At 46.1% G+C, this 17,663-nt stretch overlaps 1 long non-coding RNA gene across 1 annotated transcript in view; it reads left to right on the forward strand.

The window, feature by feature from the left end:
- Positions 1-17,663, forward strand: part of LOC138504672 (uncharacterized) — a 120,438-nt gene that overhangs the window by 75,709 nt on the left and 27,066 nt on the right. The window contains exon 2 of the long non-coding RNA XR_011279891.1: positions 365-452. This is a non-coding gene — a long non-coding RNA (uncharacterized lncRNA). The remainder of the gene's footprint in view (positions 1-364; positions 453-17,663) is intronic.

Raw genomic sequence — 17,663 nt, forward strand, 5'->3', positions numbered from 1 at the left:
GTAGCCAGTAATGTCTGAAGGGTCCTAACAGGTAACTGCAAAATTCAGTGCAGATTGTTGGAACGGTGTTCAATTGTATAGGGAACAAACAAACAGATTTTCGGATATATAGAGAGATTATTAATTGCAGCTTCCTTAATCAATTTAGATTTGCATGATGCAATTTCACGGTATGAGAGGAGAGTTTCTGCAGCACAGTTTCCTCTGACTTCATTTCTTAAAATGTGAGTGAAGCTGTGAGAATTGAGCTGACAAGGCATTCTCATTGTTAATGCAACGTTTTGTGCTGTTTAACCTGACTTGCATATGGAAAGTAATGTTGCTTATCCTGTTTTTGTTTTTGTTTTATTTATTTTTTTTACAGGTAGATTTACAGTACTACAACTCCTTTGTTCTCTCTAAAGATGGCTGAAGGCGACATGAAAGAAGAGAACCTGTTTCCTGAAGAACTGGTCAGTTTGTGGGGTGATTAGACGAGTCGGTGTCATTGGGACAGAACTTTTCCAGTTGAGATTTCTTTAGTTTACATAATGTCAGTCCTGGGCTTTGCTCTTACTTTAGTCTGGGTTATGAACTGAACTGATCCACAGCCACAACTCCCAGAAGGCAACCGATGAGGAAATGAAAGCCCAGGGCTGGGGTTTGGTGTCATTGGATAGAATTATTGTTAAAGTCACTGATAACTGGCATTTGTCAAACCCTTTTCATTTTCTGTTGAACCAACACATACAAGCCCCAGAAACCCTAATTAATAAAATGGAAGGGCAGGTTGGAAAGCTTTGTGTCTTGGAGACGCCTGGTCTCCCTGCTTTGTATTCTTTCCTCTTGTCATCTAAAGATGACCGCTTCACAAATTGGCCCTAAAATAGAAACCTGGGATTAGCACTGATATAAAAAAAAATTGACTCTGTTTGGTGCTGGGTACATAGCTAGGTAGTGGGGTAGGCCATTAGAGTTGTCAGTATCGGCTGTATATGCAAAAAAGAGCACCACCTTCCTGTGTACTGGGATTACAATATACCATTGTCGTACATGTCCATAATGTTCAGAACTGTATGGGAGACACAGGAGGCTATACAAATATAGCGAGTACCAGAATCCTTCTCATCCCAGTATTAAAGATGCAAGAAAGTAAAAAAGTACAGTTAATTACTGCCACAATCATATTGATCTCAGTAAGAGAGACAACTTGATGAATGGTGTGACAAAATGCATGAGTCCTAGGAATGAATATAATGATTTGCCCGCACATCCTACTAGTCCCAGTGAGGGAGTGAAAAGTCAAGAGACTGAATCATTGCTGGGGCCATCCTACTCTGTCCAGTAAGGCAGCAAGGGGCCAAGGAAGTGAGAATCATTACTGGGCACTTCTTATTCGTTCCAGTAATACAAGTGACCTGGAGAGTGACAATTATTAATGGGTTAATCACACTTAGCCCAGTGAGAGAGGGGACATTGTTACATAAAGCATCATCCTCATCCCTGTGAGGGGGGTCAAATAACCAGAGAAAGACTGTGAAATGGAACAATAAGAAGACTGGTGGTTCTATGTCTCAGAAGGTAAGTTCATACTAGAGAGGCTTTCAAAGTCATTTGAGAAAGGTGAAGTGAAGAACTCAGGCATAGAATCCTGGAAAACAGGATCTTGCAAAACCAGGAAAATGGGGTGCCAGGGAGTTGGAAATATCCCCTAAGTTAACTGAATGATTTAATGCAATGGATGGCAAGGAACTATTTGTCGATTCTATATTACGGCCGAGGAAGCCACTCGAAGAGAAGGGATTAATTCCCCTGCTCTTAAGTGGTTTTGCCTTAGGAGTAGGGTCAGTGTAGTTTGGTTTTGGACTGAGGACACACTTTACTTTTGGACTTCACAAGTTGACAGCGAGCACCCCAGTTAGTTTAGTTAGGCGGGGAAATCCATAGATTAGGGACAGTGAGACATTTTGCTTATTATTTAAATAATATCAGTAAGAATTACGAGATTTGGTCAGTCTCCCCCCCCCCCACTTTCTGACCGGCCACACCATCGACATTCAAATGTCTTGCTTTAATATAAAAAAAGGTTCGTAAAGAACCGTACCATGCTATATAACAAACTACCTGGGTGGTACGTTTTGAGGCTCTTTCTCAAGACACCAACACCAGTCAAAGCGAACCGTGTACGATGGTCCCCAACGTAAATGAATCCTTAGTCTTAACATACTCACCAGAGGGAGTAAAGGCAGCTATTTTAAGCCAACAAAAGGGAAAGACTCCGGGGCCAGATATGATTCTGGTGGATATCCATAGAGAAACATGAGTACCAAATCTGTGCTGGTTGTTTAACACTCTTACCATTCTGGGGGAAGTTCCAAATTCTTGGACAACAGAAAAAATGATGCCAATTTATAAACCAGCATTGACCATGCCTATCGTTTGGCGTTGACTGATGTTTGCATTTTGAATTTTTAGGCACCGGGGTGCAAGGAGAAGAGTGCAAAGTTTCAAAAGAGGATGTGATGAGGGGTGTAGAATGAGAAGGGGAATAGACCGAGGGAGGAAGCCATTGCTAGTGTGGGCCATCGATGATGAGCAAGTGAATGAGAAGGGGAATAAAGCAAGAGAGGAACCCATTTCGAGAGGGTGCCATTGATGATGAGCAGGGGAATAGAGCAAGGGAGGAAGCCATTGCTATAGGGGGCCATCGAAAATGAGCAAGGGAATGAGAAGGGGAATTGGGAGAGTGCATTGAAAAAAAATGTTCGATGAAATTACTAACATGCTGATCGATTTGTCTAGTCTTCCTGATCACAAATTTAGCTGCCGGCTTTACTTGAACTGTTTCACTTTCACACAGTCCATTTGAGATCCACCCTGCGCTCCACCATTTCACTCGAGCGGGCCCTCCACGTCTGAAATCATCTCCGCTCAAGTCCCATACAAATTCAGTAGCTCTGCCGTCTCTGCCTCAAAGCGTGATACAAACACACCTGCAGACCATGTACGATAGTAATGTAAATGTTGTTTCTGACACAATACCACCTGGATCCACAGATGTGAACAAATGCATTCCAACCTTACTGAATAGGCCAACTGTTGGCAATCTCTCACCCATTTGCATGGCCCACCCCTGTCCAATTGATTTATCACAGTCTCCCGTAATGTTCCCTAACTCCACTTCTACTCTTTCCATATCCTTCACTCACCCAACACCATGCAGAGCCATTCTCTCCCAACCACACTCCCTACCCCTTCTTGAATTCACACTTGAATCCGGCCCTTCTGTCCCTGTCAAATTGTTTGAAAACCTAGATGCAAAAGTTAATAACCAGACTTCCATGCTGACAAAATTATTAGATCACTGTTCACAAAACTCCCAGATTCTTTGTCCCCAGGCACAATGTACACAGACATTGCCCATTACTGATGAACTGCCTATTATTCCCATTGAGGACATACGGGAGGCACGTACGGAGGATGTCATCACCTCCCTGGCGCCTCTGAGGCAGCATTCTATCATCATAGTTTCTGATTCCCACCCTGCGGCTGATCTTTTGTTTCCATCTTTCTCCACAAAGCCCACATTTACAATCTTTACTAAGCCGAAGACCCTCGACAAATCTTCTAATTCTAAGAAAAAAACAAAAAACATGGAAGGGCACCTGGGCTCTATTCAATCAGGCACTCGTAAATTCATCAAGTCGCTTTCCTTACCTAGCAAACAAAGCGTAATAGCAAAAAACGCCATAACAAGGAAATATGTTACCATAAGCTCGTTCCAAAGAAGTTTTTCAAAAGTCTTCGGCGCCTGCCGACTACAAATGTTGATGAGCTAAATTATGAGCCACTAAATTTAGTAAAAGAAGTAGAGCTTTTAAACAGCAAGGTCGCTGTGCCTGTTTCTCCAATCTCCGAGACCCAGTCTGACATCGCACCCAGGGGTGGACCGGAGCCCAGTAGCCCTAAGAACTATACGTTTTTTACCCTAGAGCAAAGGTGCAATGAGATTGCAAAGTCGTTTGCCATATACGCTGCCTTGCCTTCTCCTTCCTGACAAAGCAATCCTACTAAACCTCCACCCTGCTCACAAACTAATCACAATCATTATTTACTGGATATGGAAAATCGGCAGCGGCAAGTGGTAAACTTTGGTGCTACCTTCAATCAAACTTCTAATCTGCTTTTCAAGCCACGGGAGGTGAGTCAACACTCTTTCCTGTTGTTGTTTACACAAGACAACCACCTCAACTGGTGGTTAGATCAGATGATGCAACTAAACCATCTCCTTCAGGAGCCCACCATCTTATCTGACAGTGTAGAGGGGGGGGGGGGGGCATTTCTAGTCTATGATCTAAACAAGACCAGTGTCCTGAACATCATTAGTGACATAGACGGTCTTGAGGACTTATGTTGCTCAGATATAGCTCAAGTAGAGTTTTTGCTACATGATGATCTATCAACTGTCTGATATGGATTCCTTCTGGATTAGTTCTAAATGTCCTCTGGCATGCAAAATCGCAATCATCAATTGGGCTTTGTACTCGCTTAAGAGCAATCTTTTCTCACCTCCACCATGCAACCAAGATCATGTGCGATCACTCGGATGAATGTTAACATTGCTATGAATATTCCCATGCTTGTCGCATGCACTCAGGGGGCATTTAACACCAATCGACAGGTAGACATCATGCATAAATCCAAATGCGCTGATCAGACCCAATTATATAAAACCTGAGCTAACAACTAACCTGCACTCTTGCAAGTTTGCCAGCTGGAACATTATGGACTTCAAGCATCTCCTGAACCCTACTAACAACTCACTCAGTGATTTCGACATAGTAGTCTTACAAGAAATTTGGTTAACGCAAGCCCCTTTGTAGGATGTTTACGCCATCTCACTGCTGCCAGCCAGTGGTCTTGTTGCTGCAAAAAATAACGAGGCTTACCACCCCTAACCTGTACATCTAACTGGTCAAAATTAGGATCCCCCCCCCCCCCTTGGCAGTGTTGGCCCTAGAAAATATATACTGGAATCACTCCAGCATTGATGCAGAGTCTTTCCTTCGAGACATGGTATATACACTAAATCTTGATGACCGCTCTATAACTTATGTGATTCTGCCGAGCGACTTCAACCTTCATTGCTTTACTAAGAGGTTGTACAAATTGCTGACCTTGTGCAGCGCTGGTTTGCCCTCCTGGATAAGAGGCAATTTATAATGCTCAATGGTGCCATTCAGGGAGATCTAACTCCCCAGAGTACTTGGAAGAGAGGACAACAGTCTGCTATTCTCGGCTATATCTTTACCCTCTTAAATGCCACCGACGAGCCGGCTCGTCGGTAAAAACCGCTCCAGGTTGCCACCGACGAGCCGGCTCGTCGGTGGCACTTAAGGGGTTAATGACGGGGGAAATGTTGGGCTGGTTTTGCGGTGTTTACTGCGATTTAAAAAAAAAAAAAACGTGGCACTGGGGGGGGGACAACAATGGCACTTAAAGGGTTACAGACTGAAATCTGTTCGCAAGTATTGAATCTTTTCAATTCATTCCCCAGCAACATATTGACCATGAACTCCTCTCCCTCACCTGGCGCTCCTCTTGCTCCTTCTAATTGCTATAAGTCTATTGTATCCCTCTCTGGTGGCAGAAATAGGTACAGGTGGTCCCCAGAATCACTGACACTTTTCAGTACTGTCATGCAAGATCATCACGATTCATTAGAGTCTAAAGTGATTACATCTGATGGTCTATATGTGGCTGTGTTACAAATCTCTAAGTCGCAACCGTTCATTTCAACCAAACTTACATATGTACACGATCATACTTATGATTATGAGCTGCATAAAAGGAAGACCTACCTGCACCTTTGTTTGGGAAATTGGATCAGTTTACCTCTCGTGTCTTAGATTTCAGAAGCCAAACACCTTAGAATACAACATACAAATTGGCTGAAATCTTGCAAAGCACTACTGTAGCAGAAAGACGCTGAGCAAATGCTTTGTGCTTTAGTTTAGAAAAACACTGCGTCCATTTGGGCTTTATTAAATCGCGACAACCATGCTACTCAGATCCCAATACAAATCAATGCGGTGCAAGAAGACCAATGGGAACAATATTGGATACTGTACGCCCAACAATTCACAGGTAGCTTTGTTGTTAGCAAGATGCAACATTAGACAGCCAGCAACCAAAGGCACTGTGCTCCATTTTGATAAAGGTGATTATCTATCGGATATCTAAACTGAGCAACTCAAGGGCCCCAGGTCCCGATGGGCTAACCAACATTATGCTAAAAGCCACCCTGATGCCTGGGCGTCTATTCTACTAAATGTTTTTGCCAATGTTACCGAAAATCAGATTCGGCCATATCATTCCCATCTTTAAAAAAGAGGACCGTGCAAGACCTGAGAACTATCGGCCCATAGCCCGGTTAGATGCCACAGGGAAGTTATTGGCTTGTTTGCTATTGAGAGCTCTTAAAGAAACGGATTATTAATGACCGGCTACATGATAAATTCCAAACGGGTTTTGTCCTGGTGTTCAGCACTGCCGTTAACATGCATGCATGAGCAGCAATTCAAACTACTACCACTACCACTCTATATGGATTTTGTGGATTTTAAAACTACATTCGACTCTTTATCACACCAATTGTTGAAAGATAAATTAGAAAGAGCAGCCTGCCCATCTCACATCCAGGCTCTGTTCTCACAATTAAATTCCAATACCTCAGTTCAAATACGCATGTTCCTCGACAGAAGATTGTCAATCAATTCCTACCTATATAGGTCTCAAGCAAGGCTGCATCTTAGTCTCTGCACTCTAAACATTTTTATATCCGATGTGTGCCAGCATCTTTCAAACACTGTTTCTGACTCTCCCAAACTATACCTTGGCTTCTTTATGCAGATGACCTGGTTCTGTTGTCCAAGACTAACAAAAGGTCTACAAAATTTTGTAACAGCATTTGAGCATTATGCTACCACAAATGAGTTGATATCATTTGACCAAAACAAAAATCATGATTTGCGCTAGTTCTCGTCAAATTACTAAATGCTCTTATTCATGGGAATTGCACGGTTCACCTTTGGAAGTAGTTAACGAATATCGCTAACTAGGCCTCAACACCAACAATCATCCCTCTGACTTGCTGTATTGTGTGGGACTGAGGCGTAAAATCTCAACAGCCATTGCCCAAGCAATCATTCAAAAGAAATATGGTAAATTTTCCATAGCACAACTAAAAAAGTGGTGCCCATTATTCCCTATGGTGCATAGACCAGGGCCTGGAAAAAATACTTTTGGCTAACATTACAGGGTCTTTTTGTTTTGGAAACGGTGGCTTCACTTGTCTGCCAGCCAACCAAAGAGCATAATAAGACACAAGTTTGGGGCTGCTCTCACTTGGCATCTCGTCTATTTGGAAATTGTGTAATCCATTCACGAAATGAGTATTTCTGAATGTGTTCTGAATCACTGAACATTTAGTAGTCCTTTTTGATAAGTCGAGAGCTAAGTCAGCTTTATTACAATTGAATGTTACCTGTATCTTAAACACATACCTCTGATGCAGACACATATGCTAACCTATAAACAGGATTTGAACTAACAGGTTACACAATGATCTCTGCAGCAGGGTTATTGACCAGCTGAGCTACCTTTCCCAACAGGCTGTTGACTTGGAAAGTCAAATGGGGTTAGGGCACTGGCAGTTCCATGTGAGGCTTGCCTTACATATGGCTTGTCAAAATGTCTTCGCCTGTTTGGACTATCCTGAATGAGTCAGTAGATTCATATTGAGGCTTTAAAATGTGCTCGATTTTTGGTAGTGGGACTCAGTAATGTGACATGGGAGAAGCGGAAGTTTTGAAAGCTCAAGACAGAGTAGGAGAGATTGAAGTAGGACAGCATTGCCATCACACCAGCTGAGGAGGGTGGTGGGAAGGATCTACATGAAAATGCCACTTTTCTTTACTGCAAGGTCAAAAATACCATTGTACTGCGAGGTTGGAAATCCTGTATATAAAACAATACATTTTTCTATATTTTTAAAGCAGGGGGAGACCGCTTGCAGCATGCCCCTCCCCATCTATTCTTTGGGGGCCATTTTTCGTTTTCCATGCAAGGTTTTCTACATCGCAGTAATCCAATTCGGGAACTTTGTAGTGAAACCGTTAAAGAGCTCAAACTGTTCTTGCTCAGTACTTTATCTAGCTGCAGAACATGCCAACACATATTCATGCTTTGTCATTACAGCAGCCCTTTTAAGAAATTCAGGTACTGTCCCAACGGATAGCAGTCCTGCAAAGAAATGTGGGAATGATGCAATCAGCCCTGCTGTGAATAATTGGCACTGTGCCATGACATGCGTATAGCAGCAGTGCTGATAAATTAGGCTACTTTGCCTGAATATATAGCAGTCCTGTTCAGAGATACCTGTACAATATGTGCCACTGAAAATCTGTATAGCACTGCTTCTACCTGCATCCATTATACCTGCTTGCTGTGGGTGGGTGGTCAGAAAGGGAGTTAAAGTAAAGTTCAGACTAAATGCCCAGCTATTTCTTGCTCTCCAAGACAACAAACTATGTACAGTGCCCTTTCATACCTGCACATGCACACACATACAATCTTAAGATTAAATAAAACGCATCTTCATATAGAACACCGAAAGCTTTTCCTTCTCACAAATGCCAAACAACTGCTTGCTGGGAGACTCTTCTAAAACTTGGAGACATCAAACGCAATTGGTGTGCTTCTGTGATAAAAAGAAAACAAAGTATGAAATGCCCATGCTGCTGCAACTGCACTGCCTCTATTATAGCTGATCAAACCAGAGGAAAATGAGGCAGAAATGCAGCACTAGTTTAAGACCATTTTCATTTTACAAAATACTACGTGTCCTAAAGCATGATCATGATTAAAAATGCTTCAATAACACTGTAAACTACAAAATGCAGGCAGTTCAGCAAAGTGAACAAAACACAAATTCCCATCTACATTACATCTTGTTAGAATTATTAACAGAGAGTGTTAAAATAAATAGACCAGTACTCATCCCACTTGCTTCTTTCAAGAAACTGTGTCCATGGCTAAAGTAAAAAGTGAGTTTGCAAGCTGGTGCTGCTAGCCTGTCACCAGTGACCGCCAAGATTTATGGGGGTGCTGCTATAAATGGCCTGTGTAAACTGTGCAAGGAAGAATGAAAAGGGCTGTATTGACAAGATTTCTGTGCGTAAAAAGGCCTGATACGCAACTTATGTGAGTGGCTGCCTGCTTGTACTGTGTGTTTGACACAAATATACATCCTGTCAATAGGCATGGTGTGAAGATGCACAAACAAAAAGGCATCCTGAAGATGCACTAAACGGTCTTAAAAGGAGTTTTGTGTCAGTTTGTCTTGGAAGCACTAAGGCACTCGCATGCACCTACATCTGTAGCAGTTCTACTCACACAAACCTTCACACTTCTTAAAGGAGCTTGCCAGTGACAATGGTCATGTTATTGATGGGTTCCCTTCTGCTACCACCAACTACAAATGAAGAACTACGCCCCCGCCCCCACCCACTATTATAAAGGCTCTGTCCATAAAAAGACATTAAACAGATGGGCAAGGCTCCCATGGCAGGCCATGCGGATGGTGCTGTGGAGCAGTGTTTGGGAATCGCCCACTGGTCCCTTTGCCATCATGACTCTGGCGTCGATTCACTCGGCATAATGGCCATTAAAAGGCAGGCGAGTTAGCCCAGTGGGTTAACTGGCTACTGCTGAAATTACTTAGCAAAACATAAGTACAGCGCTTCACCCTCCTGTGGTTGATGAAGGAGAATCGGGGATTTGAGGTAAAATTCCCACACTCCATTTATAGAGATTTGAAGCTGGGACCCTGTGGTGGTAAACGCTATACAAAGGAGCACATTGTTAAAAACGTCTCCACCAAATGGCCAATGCACGCACAGAAGGCTAGTGCTACAAGCCAGGACAGTAATGACTATGGGCATTCATGGGGTGGAAGCAAAGCAACCTCTAGCGATGCAGAGTAGTGCCTGGGCTATGCACAGCAATATGCAAGATCATACTGGGATACAGCTCTGCTTTCCCAGGTAGGAGCAGGAAATAATCCGGCAGCCTGGGTAACGAGAGTAAGCGAGGCAGCACTGCTGTCACAGGTGTTAACTTGAGAGATGACAGCAGTACAAGATGCAGAAACCTGCTAGATCAATGTGATGAGAGAGACCTGGACATGCTGTCACTGCAGTCAGCCAGCCACCCAATAGCCACAATTGCTGCCTGTGAGGAATCCGTAAAACCCAAGACTAGACCGACTCGCTGTCTAAATCCTGAGCATGAGCAGTCCTTGCAATGTGAAATTAACACGAGGGAATGATGGCCAGAGAGGAGGGATAGATTGCTTTTCTTGCAGTGTGTGGTAGTGTGCAAGTTTTTTGTGTGTAGTGTACAACAGTCCATGCCAAGTGTAGTCTACCCATCTCGCCGTTTGCTAGGGTCCCGGCGGGAGTGGGGTCTGTGCATCCAAGAAACACTAGGTAAATTGTGATGTGTGCGGCATTGCCTTTGTACTGTACATGCCTGAAATATAGAAGTGCATTTATACCCTTGTGAATAACTTTAAAAGTTGCTCAAGTGGTATTTATGGCAGAGGGATTCATAAGTTATCCCGCTTCCCCTACAATCCCATTCATCTAACGGTTGGAGAGCATACGGGTGCACCCATTTATCACAGTGCCCGCTGTGATGGGGCTTCCCGTGCCTCAGGCCGCCCTGTACTAGCATCCAAGCATACGCACACAATGAGACTCGTACACGCACGTCTGGTCGTTCCAGGGTCCCGGCGGCAACTGCCTCGCGGACCGGCTTTATTCATTACGCGCATGCGTGGCCACAACGAGGCTAGCGCATGCGTACATGCGTTACGGGCGTAACATCCCTTTTTTTTCTTTAAACAAAAGAAACAACAAATTACAACTGCAACACATTTACATGTCAACCATAACCGTTACCAACATTAACATTCTGAATAGTGTCTCATTGACCAAGGACAGTCACCTGTTCAGTCTCCTGAGTCTAGAATGTAATCTTTGAGCCGAACAGGTATGGCGCAGCCTTGTCCCGCCGGGTACCGCCGTTCCGCCTGCGAGCTGAGCGGTGGGGTTCCGACTGTCGGTGGTGGACCCACTGATGGGTCATCTTCCGGCATCTCCGTATCTTCCTCCTGCTGCGTAGGCCTCGTCGGATTAGCGTCTGGTGGCCGGCTGTCAATTTTTTTGAAAAAGGACTGATTGCGGGTGATGGTTCCCCGTGCATTCGCCACAGTAATCATAGACCCCTTGACATGGGTGACGACCCACGGTTGGGGTTCAAATGGCAGTGACAGTTTTCCCTCTGGCCTGCGGTTGCGTTCCAGTACCGAGTCTCCAACCACTATGTCCTTTTCTCGCAGTCCTCTCCTTTCGTTCTCCCTGGCATTGTGGGCTTCTCGTTCCCTTCTCACCCGGTCATTGTCTATGATCCCTGGCTCACGACCTTCCACCTCCGAGATGAGTCCCCTCAGACATCTCCCAAACAGAGCCTCGGCCAGAGCCACACCTGTGGATTGATGCGGTGTCGACCTATATTCTCGAAGAAACTCAAATAGGGTTCTCTTTAGTTCCACACCACTGTTGGCCACTATGCGGAATACCTTATTCAGTGTCCTCATGAGCCTTTCGGCCTTTCCATTCACCCTGGGCCACAGCGGCGACACCTTCCGATGTTGTATGCCCCTTTCTCTTAGGTATTGTGCAAATTGGGTCCCAGTGAATGGGGGCCCATTGTCCGAGCAGAGGATTTCAGGGAGGCCATGCGTGGCAAACATCTTTTCCAACGCAAGGATCGTATGATCTGTGGCTTGTGAGTCAACTAGTTCCACCTCTGGATACCTCGACCATTGATCTACTGCCACTAAAAAGTACATGCCCCTTCCAGTTGACCCAAAGTCAGTGTGGACTGTGCCCCACGGCTTTTCGCTCCGTTCCATGGAATTTATCGGGGGTGCTCTTTCTACGGGGCTGGCCGCCTGGCACGGCACACACCCTTTTACATGCAGCTCAACTAGGGCTTCCAGATCTGGGAACCAAACTTTTGTGCGCAGCCTCGCCTTAGTCTTCGCCACTCCCTGATGTCCGGTGTGAGCCAGTTCCATGACTCGGGCTCTTAGCGACCGTGGTACAACTATCTGCCGACCTCTTAGTAGCAACCCATCCTCTGAAGTGGAGAGTTCATCACAGATTTTCCATAGTGCTTGAAGATCCCTCTGGGCTCTATCCTCCCTCCTTGTGTTATTCTGCAGAATGCTTCTCCAATCGCCACTCTGAATTGCAGCTCTGATAATTTTAAACACGTCGTCGTCTGCCGACTCTTGTGCCATCTGATTTCTGTCCAACGCCACCGGCATGGCAACTGCCACGACATTGTGTATGAACTCTTTGCACTCTGCCACATCTCCCTGATCACCTTCCCTCTCCATATTGGGATGACGAGACAAGTAGTCAGCCGGACTGTTCGTCCCTGGCCGGTACACCAATTTGAATCCGTAATCAATGAGGGCGAGCATCCACCATTCTGTCCGGGGAGGAGGTTTCGAGGATACACCTGCTAGGATTGGAAGAAGTGGCTTGTGATCCGTGATGAGTTACCGGTTTCCCAAGAATGTAGAACCTGAATCTCTGCAGCCCCATAAAATGGCCAGGGCCTCTCTCTCTGAGAGTAGCGACGTTCAGTCTCCGTGAGGGCTTTACTCACATATGCGATCGGTAGCATTTCACCTCTCACGTCCTTCTGCATCAGCACAGCTGCTAAACCCACCGGACTTGCGTCTACAACCACCTCAGACTCGGCTTCCGGAATCAAAATGCGCCACTGTGTCCTGCTCTGACAATGCCTTCTTGATCTCATCGAACGCATCTTTGTTCTTTGTTACCCCAGACCCAAACCGCGTCATTTTTCGCGAGGGCCCGGAGGGGTTCAGAGAGTGACACCAACCCCTTGATGAAGCGGCCGCAGTAATTCACCATCCCCAGAAAACTGCGAACTTCTGTCGGCGATTGGGGGGGTGCAGCCTCGCGGATGTCTGACCTTTTCCGGATACGGGGATACACCGTTGCCATGAAACACAAAGCCAAAAAAAACAATGCGATCCTGAAGAATTCACATTTCTCCCGGTGTAAGGTGAGTCCAAGATCTTTCAGTCTCTGTAGGGTTGCTTGTAGACGCTTCAAGTATTTGGCATGTGTAGTGGCAAAGACCAAAATATCGTCACTACTCCCCTTAGACCTGCCAAAGCACCCCTAATGGCATTCTGAAACACCTCTGCTGCTGAGGATATCCCAAAGCTGAGGCGCTTAAACTGGTACAGACCCTCGTGCGTTGTAAAAGTAGTAATGTACCTTGAGTCCGCGTGCAGCTCCAGCTGGTGATATCCCGCTCTTAAATCTAGTTTCGAGAATATCTTGGAACCCTGCAGTTCATTGATGATATCATCTATAGTGGGTGTCAGGTGTCGTTCTCTTTTGATAGCAGCATTGGGCAACCGCATGTCCACGCAGATGCGAACCTTGCCCGGTTGTTTGGGCTTAGGTGCCACTACGATTGGCGAGACCCATGGAGTCGGCCCTTCCACCCTTTCAATGGTATCCATGCTGATCAGTGCTTTGAGTTCCTCTTCAACCTGTGACCGAAGATGAAACGGAATTTGTCGGTGTTTCAGTGCTGTTGGGCGGATAGTTTCATCTATGTGCAGTCGCACTGGTTCTGCTTTTAGTCGACCAATCCCGTGAAACGTACTCTCAAATCTCTCCAAAAGTGAGTTTATGTCCCCTTGGTAAACTGCACATGCAAAGTGGACCAAATCTAATGCTTCCTGGGCCGCACAACTCAACAGGGACCGCAGACTTACATCCGTGATGAAAAACCTTGCCTTAATCGTCTTTCCTTCACGGGCTACAGGAGCTACAAACACCACTTTGATTGGTAGGGGAGTGTCACCCCCAAACGTGAAGATCTTCGCCCTCGAATGGTCCAATGTAGTGGGGCCTGGGAGGGCTTCGTAATGTTCGGTAGCCAACACACATACTGAGGCACCAGTGTCTATTAGTACCTGCGTAGGGACCCCTTGAATGTTAACAACACACATCGGTTGCCTGCGTTTTCTCGCCCCGGTAGCCAAATCTTCCTCCTCCTCTGCGATATTGTCTTTGGACATCCTGTTCCACAGTAGCGACACTGCGTTGTTTTCTATATCCACCACTTAACCTCGCGGGTCCCCGCTGTGTGGCAACTGGGGCAGCAGCTCTGCACATTCTGGCATAGTGCCCTGGCATGTTGCATCTTCCGCAGGTCCTCGATTTGGCTGGACAGTCTTCCGAATGCGGCAAATCGTACCCACAATACTGACAAATGACTGCATTGCCTTGGAGATGTCGGTTCCTGCCTCTTCTGGCTCCACCTCGACTTTGTCTGGGACTGTCTCCCAACCGCAAAAGCTTCCTCGAGCTTGCCTGGGCATGCAGCAGCGTCCATTTTAGCCCCTCTACTCTCGGCAAGTTCGTATACCCTTCCGCTGTCCAAAATCTGCGCCAGCGACATACCTGGCTCTCTCAACACCTGCCTCCGCAGTTTCCCTGAGCTGCACCCTTGAATCAGTTGGTGGCGGACCATTAACTCAGCATCCGTCCATCTGCACGTGGTGGCTAGCTGTCTCAAACGTGCACAGAATTGATCTAATGTCTCCTCATTGTGCTGCTTTTCTCCACAAATGACAAACCTGTCAAAGTCCACGTTGAATAAGGGGATAAAATGATCCCCATGCGCGGTTTTGACCGCATCGTAGTTTACCACAGGTAAGGTGAGACTCATAAATGCGCAGTACCTTTGTGCCCGCCGAGTACAATAGCGTTGCCGCTTTGGCATCATCATCTGTTTCTCCAGTGGCGGCAAAAACATGCCAAGTTTTTTTATCCAGAGGAGCCATCTCGGGCCTAGTTTTGAATGGGGGCCCGAGGTGTCAAAATCTTGCATTGGTTGTAATGAGCCATGCTGCTTCCTCACCTCCGTCGCTGTCCGTCATGTTCACAGGTCGCATAGGCACCTCAGACCGTGTTAGAGGCCGCAAACCTGGCTACATCTGTGTCAGACGTACCTGACTTGGCGAAAGGGGCAGTCTCCCTTCCTAGTAAAACTGCAGAATGTCCAAAAATGTGGGGATTGTCTACCTCAGTGTTTAGACAGCGCACGAGCACCCTTGCAGGCCGCAACCGCCTTAAACACCATAAACCAAATGGTCGCCGTCACTCGTGTGAGGATCGTGACACACGTGAGATTAAATGCCCATAATGACACGTTTGTACGCCAGTGTGATGGGGCTTCCCGTGCCTCAGGCCGCCCTGTACTAGCATCCAAGCATACGCACACAATGAGACTCGTACACGCACGTCTGGTCGTTCCAGGGTCCCGGCGGCAACTGCCTCGCGGACCGGCTTTATTCTTTACGTGCATGTGCGGCCACAAAGAGGCTAGCACATGCGCACATGCATTACGGACGTAACGCGCGCCAGAAACACTATAGCCACTGGTGCCAGACAGTGGCTAGAAATCTCATTGCAAACGGAGCTGCATTTAAGTGTGAAGCCCTGGCTTGGAGCTCCACAAACGTTGCAAGTGTGCAGTGCACCAGCAACACACAGCCTCCTCAGACACATAGTGGATCATGTCTGATATTTCCTGGGAAGAGAAGCCTCTACTGACTGCCTTAGTAATGTAATTGAGTTGTTCGCAGCTATGCTGAGCTCAGAAGTTTCTTGCCTTTTTTAAATTCTAACATACCCATTGTTAATGTAGTAAGTACATCCAAATTTGGAACGAATGTTCTCAGCCTATTTGTGGCACAAAAAACTAATTTCATCCATCTATACTATCCTGAGCTTTTTTGGTTTCTAAACAGGCACACTTTTCACCTATGCTCTGTTGCAAAAATATATTGTCGGTGATTACTCCAGATCTGGGTTCCAGCTCTGTAAGAACATAATTGTTGCCCACTACTGTCGGATTGGGAATTGACAATTGACCGCCCCCTCCCCCCCCTTGCTTCCAAGGGGTGCCTTGATGTGCAAAGCTGCCCTATCAACAGGCGTTACAAATCACACATAGGGTGGCGTCATGTGCTCAAAGTGATGGATCTGTCACTCCCAGCTGGAACTCATTAAGCACTGAGCATTGTTGTTTTCAGGCGAAAAACGGTCAGGTGAGCTTCTCTGTCCTGCATGATGACATGTGTCCTTGTGGTATCCTTGTGGAACTGTCCTTGTGGAAACTGCTCTGTGGCTGGAATGTAGGGGTTGGTGGCGTTGGAAGCATGAGTGGTCATGCCTGGGGTGGCAGAGAAGGGACCTGCCTGACCTATTGCAGGAAAGGAATGCCTCGAACTGCTTGTAACAACCGGCACATAGAGTAGAGAGGCTACCAAAATAGGATTGCCCTGTCTGGTTGCCAGCAAGGGAGGCGTCCTCCTCCACCCCTCCCCAGCAAGACTAAAGCATGCCCAAAGATGGTCTGCGGCAGAGGGGGCGTTTGCACGCATGTAATGCCAGCAGCCTGGCTTTAATAGCAGCAGCACATCCATGAAAACGTAAGCCTCCAGGTATAACAAAAGCTGTGACAGCACAGTCACAGGAAAAGTATACAGGAATGCCTACAGAAAAGGACCGCACAGTCACAACATGGCTATCCCTCTTCGGTTCATCCTTCTGCAGCAGAGGTAGACCGGAGAGCCCACCCTTGGTGTGCTTTCACATGCTGTCTCTGGGCTTTCGTCTTCAAAACCGATAACTCTGCGGAGGACTTTAAAATTAGTCTGACAGGAGTTTAAGGAAAAGCAAGCATTGGTGCTTACAAATGAGAAAAATAACCGGCATATACTGAAGTGCAGTCATTTTGCTCCTATTCCGGAGCTTGCACAGCTTCCCCAACAACAGCAGCAGCAGGCCTGCAGACGCAAGCAAGAGGGGGGGGAAGACCCAAATGGTGCTCTAGCCAGGCATTGACAAGCTGCCATGACAACGCCACTGCTCCTAAACTCCCCTTTCTTTTTGACATTTCCAGTGCAATCCCTGCAAACTATAGGCACATTTCTTTGCTTGACTCCGCAAGGAAAACCTATGCAAGGGCAGTATTACAACACCTGCTACAGTGGGTGGCGGAGAACAACAACATAAGTAGTCAGGCTGGATTTAAACTGCCATTGGGTAAAATCTATCAGTGTTTTCATCTTTTTATCCTAGTACAAAATAACAGTATTCTTAGAAAAATAAACATCTATGTTGTATTCGTAGATTTAAAGACCGCATTTGATTGGGGGTATGTAGGCACAGACTCTGGCAAGGTTAGTCAAGGCAAAGATCCCAACTGCAATTTTAAACACCATTATATCCCTATACAAGGAGAATAAGGCAGCAGTTTGGTGGAACATTGAGGGTGGCACTTCTGCTGCAATTGATATTAAGAGGTATTACACAGGTGGGTGCTGACGCTGACACACTTCTATTCTGATGAATAAACTAGTTAGCCAACTGTGTGCCAGTGCTACTGATGCGCCCAGACTGGGAACTGATAAGATACCCATCCTTCTA

The sequence above is a fragment of the Ambystoma mexicanum genome, chromosome 11 (assembly GCF_040938575.1).
Source record: "Ambystoma mexicanum isolate Mex_15411 chromosome 11, UKY_AmexF1_1, whole genome shotgun sequence".
In the NCBI taxonomy this organism is placed as follows: domain Eukaryota; kingdom Metazoa; phylum Chordata; class Amphibia; order Caudata; family Ambystomatidae; genus Ambystoma; species Ambystoma mexicanum.